Source organism: Camarhynchus parvulus, chromosome 17, assembly GCF_901933205.1.
Source record: "Camarhynchus parvulus chromosome 17, STF_HiC, whole genome shotgun sequence".
Classification (NCBI taxonomy): Eukaryota; Metazoa; Chordata; class Aves; order Passeriformes; family Thraupidae; genus Camarhynchus; species Camarhynchus parvulus.
Genome location: NC_044587.1, coordinates 3,585,055 through 3,591,612, shown reverse-complemented (window position 1 = coordinate 3,591,612; position 6,558 = coordinate 3,585,055).

Below are 6,558 nucleotides of genomic sequence, written 5' to 3'. Positions count from 1 at the left end.
AGCAGCGGTGATTCACAAAGTTTCCTTAATGTTGCGGTAGTGATGACTCTTCAGAGCTGGAAAAAGCAAAATTTAGGACAAAACCCGAGTCCTAGAGGCGCATTACCCTTCTAGCAGGTGGGCAACTTGCAGAAGCAGCACCACAGGAGGCGTGGATGTTGTCCCCCAGCCCCAAGCTGGTGTGACAGGGGAGCACAGACAGCCCCAGCTCTCCCTGAGCTCCACAGTCCCTGGTCCCTGAGCTCCCTGCAGAGCTCCCCTGGGCACAGAGGATGCTCAATGTGTCTCAGGAGGCTCTGACACCATCCTTGGCCCTTGCCACCCAAGCTGTCAAACTCCTGGTGCAGCAGGGACCCTTCTGCAGGCCCCTGGATGGTCTCTGTCCATCGGGATGTGTGACTTCTGTCCTGCAGCATTCATTTCCCTGGCAGTGAAACTCATTCCCAAGAACTAACTTAATTTTTCTCATCAGCAGTTCCAGCCCATTGGTACTTTTCTGTCCCTCTCAGTTGATGAGAATAATCAGTGGTTTTATAGCACATCTGCTCTTTTTGAGATGGTATCGCTCGTAGCACTCCTTTAATCTATACAGAGGGAAACAGTTGTATTTAATTAATTGCTCCCCAAATAAACTGATCACCTCCAGCAATTCCAGCACACTTTACACGCAGTTCAAAAGCCTCTGCAGAGATCTGAAAGGAAAAGCACCCGCTGTGATGACAAGAAATGAAGGTGAGGGAAAAAAACCACAATTTGTTTTAAAGAGTCTACTTAAGAAAAATATTATTTAATTATTCTATCAAATCACTTAATACTGAACTGTGTTGTGGTTGCTGTTGAGTTTCTCTTCAAGGTTGCTTGAACCACATGCAGAAGATGTTGAAAGGCTGTGCTTAAAAAAAAAACCCAACCAATTTTAGCTTTTTATTACTTGTGCAGGTCAAACGTCACCGTCTGGCAATTTGTCACTGTATCCTTGCTCAGAAATATGAACTATGGAGCTTCTCTGCTTGGCCCATTCATTCTGGTTTCAATGCCTGGCCTCAGGTACTGCAATAAACATCCTCCTTGCTTCCCAGGGAGATGTCAAAGCAATTCTCACGGAGCTGAGCCCAGCATAAGAAGCAAGGAAAAGCAATGTTATAACAAGGACTTAGCAAATGCTTGAGCTGCCTTGAGAGAGCACAGAGCTTGTTTTTTGGACTTGAACGTGAGGTTTGCTTACCCTAAGAGCAATTCTGGGAAATCAGAATTCTGTGAAGAAGAAAAATGTTTTTTATAATGTATCTCTTGCACTGATGTACAAAACCTCCATGGTGAGCACGGTCTGGGCTGTACAAACACAGATTCCCCAGACTTTGCAACAGAAATTTTTACAGAAGGGAACTGCTAATTAGCATCCACAGTTTGGGAGCCAGTTGATAGCCTAGAGACCTGGCAGCTGGCCAGCCACAACTTTCATCAACCCCAACATTTGGGAAGTGTCCTGTGCCTGCCAAGTCTGTGGCATAAACAGACCCAGCAGCAGCCAGGAGCCAAATCATCTGTGGGTTTGAAGTGCAGTGCTTAGGTTGTGCTCACCTCTTCCCTTCACCACCATCCCCTGGGTTATTCCCAGTATCAATCCTTCAGTGATTTTTTGCCCTCCCACTCCTGCAACTCCAAATTCTTTTTCTCTTTTGACTCACAACTTGGCATCAAACTGCCCAGGAATATTTTAAGCTCTTCCCATCACTCAGCATCCAAGGCTGCTCTCTAGGTTTTTTTTTTTTTTTCCCTACCTCCAGCTTGCTCCGTCCCCAGGGCAGGTTCCCCTTTGGTTTTCCTGACCCTGGAAGAATCTTCCACCTGAGGCTGATCTGTGAGCACAACCCACAGCCAAACCTGGGCACTGCTGGGAGCAATGGACTGCAGGAACACTGCCCAGCTCCCTGTGTGTATTCCCAGGGGAACACACCAGCCTGGGGGATGCTGGTGATGTTTTTATCCTCAAAACTCCTCTGGCAACTGCACTTGGGTGGATGTGACACACACCAAGCGTGTGGCCTTGCAGAGATGCAATAAAATACACACTCACCTGAAATACAGCAGCAAAAGGGCTCTTAATATTGCTAAAGGATTCCACTGCTCATGCAGGGCTTTGTTCCAAGAGGAAAACACAGAGTTAGGGCTCTCTAATCCAACTCTGCTTTTCTCTGCCTCTTCCCCATAATTATGGAGGTTCCTTCTCTTAGATGGTCTCCAAGCTGATCCCAAATATTCATGGCAGCAGCTTGAAAAGTCCCCACTGCCTCCTCCTCCTGTCTGCATCACCTCAGTCACCTTCACTGGATTGAATTGCAGAATTTTATATTGCTGAACAGCAGTGATTCTCAGCTTTGTGCTCTTCCACAGCCACCTCTCTGCACCTGCTTTAGCCCCCACAATGTCAGAACCACCTGGCTTTTAACACAGCCCCAACAACTGCCCCAAACCGGGACCTTGCTTGGTGTCCCCAACCAAAGTGGAGAAGAATTCTCCCCTGCCACTGCCGAGGTGTGAGAGAACTCTTCAGGGAAATTAAGAGTGGTCCTGTGAAATCAGGGATGGATGGTAATGGAGGAGTGCAGGGTGTTCTGTGTCTGAAGAGGGGAAAACAGGGTTTGGTGTGGTTTTTAAAGGATAAAACAGATATTTTCGTGTGGAATTTGGGATTCTCCACCACAGGTCGGGTGATGAAGCTTGGAAAGGTGTCAACTTGGATTCATAGGGAGAGAGAGGAGAGAAAACAAGTGGATGGATGGATGGATGGATGGATGGATGGATGGATGGATGGATGGATGGATGGATGGATGAATGGATGGGTGGATGATGGATGGATGATGGACGGATGATGGATGGATGGATGGATGGATGGATGGATGGATGGATGGATGGATGGATGGATGGATGGATGGATGGATGGATGGATGGATGGATGGGATGGATGGATGGATGGATGGATGGATGGATGGATGGATGGTGGATGGATGGATGGATGGATGGATGGATGGATGGATGGATGGATGATGGATGGATGGATGGATGGATGGTGGATGGATGGATGGATGGATGGATGGATGGATGGATGGATGGATGGATGGAGAGATGCATGGATGGATGGATGGATGGATGGATGGATGGATGGATACTCATCCCATGGTGGAAGGCATCTGGAACGAGCTGGCACAGCCACGGGCTGTGAATGCCACCACAGGTGAGCACGGAGGGCGGGAAAAGGGAGGCACTGATGGATACTGGGAGCTTGGGGTTGCACCTGCTGGGGGAAGAGTCATCACCACTGGGAGGACTGGGCCAAGCTTCCCTTGGCTCTCCTGCAGAGCGAGGCTGGAGCAGAGTTGATCCTGCCTGGAGCATCTTTTGCGGGGACACGTGAATCTGTGTTCCAATGCGTGGAGATGGTTATTGCAAAGCCACTTTATTTCTGGTGTTGTTATTGGCAGGGGAGTGGGAGTGCAATACAATTTTAGCCACCCTGATGTCTCTGTGTCCCTTACATCCCACCTCCATTCTAGAGCAGCTTTTCCCTCACATTACACGATCCTTTTGACTGTACAAAAGGGACTTTTTTGCACCCGAAATGGTAAAAAATGAGCTGGTCCTGCAGAGCAGGGTCAGGAGTGGGCAGTCCTGGGAGAGTTGATGGCTGTGTGTCCCCATCACCATCAGCACCCCTGGTCCCAGCAGGAAGCAGGATTTCCTTGCATATGGCAGGAACAGGGGATGACCAAGATCTGTGTGAGGCTCACTGAGGATGAACTTGCTCTTGGAGAAGGATTCCAATCACACCAGGAGCCCAGCCCAGCTCTCAGGCACGAGCAGAGCAGGAGCAGCCCAGCCAGCAGCACCTTTTTGTACATTTAAAACCATCCCACTGAAGATCAGGGTGAGTCTCCAGAGCTGCTGAGTCGGAGACCACCCCTCAGATAAACTCCACTTCCCAAAGCTCACTCAGACCTCTCCCACCTCCCACTGGCACTATCCCCTGGATCACACAACGCTTCATCAACACACCCAGAGAACGCTTTTGTCTCTTCCTGTCCTTCTCAGATATTTTGGGTGTTTGTGGCAATCTCTCCTGTTTATATAACAAAGCCACAGCCCAGTGTTTGTGACACCATATCCATGGAAACCCTAATATAGCATGCACAGGCGAGGAGATCTCATTAGGTGCCTCAGCTGCGGCAGCACTGGGGAGGGAATTTCTCTGGGATGCTCTGCTGGGAAGGGGCCTGGCTGCTCACCCAGCCTGGAGCACCTGGCAGGGCAGTACCACATCCCAAACAACAAATAATGTTAAATTTTGGGTTATTTTGGCCTTTCTCCTGCTGTCCCATCACCTGCTGACCGTGGCTTAGCCCACACACCCACCTTTGGCTCTGCAGATCTGTGGGTGCATGGCTGGAGCAGGGGGAGGCAGAAGGGATGGAGCATCTCAGTCAGGGCAGTGCTGTCCTCACCTTCAGTGCCAGAGCAGGAGCAGAGTCTGAGCTGTAAAGAGCAGCTCAGGTCCAGTTCTGTCCCTAATTTGGTGAGTGGCTCACCACCAAAAAAACCCCCCCCCCCCAGTGGGGAGGTCTGGGGCTGCTTCCCCTTTGGACGTGAGGCAAAAGTTTTCTTCTACAGTGTAAAACAAAAAAAAATCTGGTCCTGAGGAAGGCAAACCAGGTTGGGAGAAAGCAAGAAACTGGAACAAGCAGAGGCTTGGCTAGGGGGACGTTACAGCATTTGTGCTGTAAGGCACAAACTCAGGGCAAGGAGGAAGGAATGGCTCTTCACACCCATCCCTGCTGGATCAGGGATGATCCAGCATCTCACCATCCCTGGATCACTGTCACCTCCAAGTGTCCAGGGCCATTCCCACCCATCCCTGCTGGATCACTGTCACCTCCAGGTGTCCTGTCCTGGCTGGCACCTGGCACATCTGTGAGTTAAAGCAGCCCAGGCTGCTGTCACATGTGGAAGTTCCTGTAAAACCTCACAGCTCTCTGTGGCCCAGGTGACACCGGGACACTAAAGCTGCTTTAGAGAGGGCAGACACTCACCTGTACCCCTGCTGGGCAATTGAAATTCAGATTGGCAGGGCCAGTGCCCTCCTGGTGCACAAAAACCCCTGTTAGCAGCCTGCAGATCCCTTCTGATTCCTTTTGGGAACAGGACTGGGCAAAGAGATCCCTTGGGAAGGATGAGAAACAATTCTCCTCATCTTGTGGTGTGATGGAACACATCCTGTGGGTCCTGGGGCTGCTCCAGAGCTCTGATCTGCTGGCTGAGGGCTGGATTTGGCCAGAGGAACAGCCCACATTGACCCCTGCAGGGTCACCAAGGCCTGAGCATCTCCCTGTGGGCCAGCCCAGCTTTGCCCTGCTCACACACGGCCCCAGCCTGAGTCAGGCACTGCCAAACCTCATCAGCACCCAGAAAAATTCCATCCTGGGGCTGGGCAGGGCTGTGGAGAGCAGAGCCCCGGGGCACGGACAGTGGGAGCAGACAGAGAGCTTCCCTTCCCTCCCATCCCCTCGCCTCCCTGCTTTGCCCAAATCGAATTTCCATTTCTGTTAGCAAGGCAATGGATTTTAGCTCGGGGGGCTCTGCCGGCTCCAGCCCCTAATTCGGCGCATCAATTGTGTTTAAAGCCGTACCTGTGAGCAGCCTTTGTTCCAGGAGGGCAGCCCCGCTGCTCTCGACACTGCCGGGCTCTGGAAACCACTGCTGGCCACCAGGTGCTGAGTGGGGAGGGAAAACCACGGATTTTTGTCACCAGGAGGGTTTGGGTGTGGGCTCAGCAGCTCCCGGTGCGGGTTCAGCATCCAGCCCTGCCCTAAGGCTCACAGCCCTCTCCAGGCGTTCCCGGGCATCTTTCCTGATTTTCTGTCTTGAGAGGGGCATGAGGGGTGTGGGGACACCCTAGTGCCACCTCCAGCACAGTCCTGCCGGCATTCCCTTCCTCAGGAGCGCCCACACGGGCACAAAGTGGCTGCTCTGCCCCGGAGGACAGGGCAGGACCCACGGCTCCCACCCCACAGCCCTGCCGTGGGATTCTGCTCCTGAATGAGCTTCCCAGTCAGGAAACTCTGGCGATTCTACATCTCCTCGAAGTCTTAAAATAAACACTCCCAGCAATGAGTGGAAAGCTGGATCCTCACTCCTCGCCTGGATTTATGAGCCACGACTCAGGAGAAACTGAAGGAGAGGGGCAGAGAGAGAGATGTACATAATTTTTTTTCTCTCTTCAAATAAATCCTCAGTGCTTATCTGCAAAGTTCAGCTGTTTTCAAGCTGACCTGCCCGTGTTCTGCTGTTCCACTGCAAATTCCTCCTGTACAGGAGAGCTCAGGATCTCCACTTGCACACGCCAGCAACCTGGGGTTTCATCTCTGATGGAGGGAGGCAGAACTTGTTAGCTGAGGACCCCCTCCTGCCCCCGGTGAGGATCACTTTGCCTTCCTGCCGTGCTTGGCAGCTCAGCTTCTCTTTACAATGAGAAAACGGAGCCAAGAGAGGAGGACAAGTGGGTGA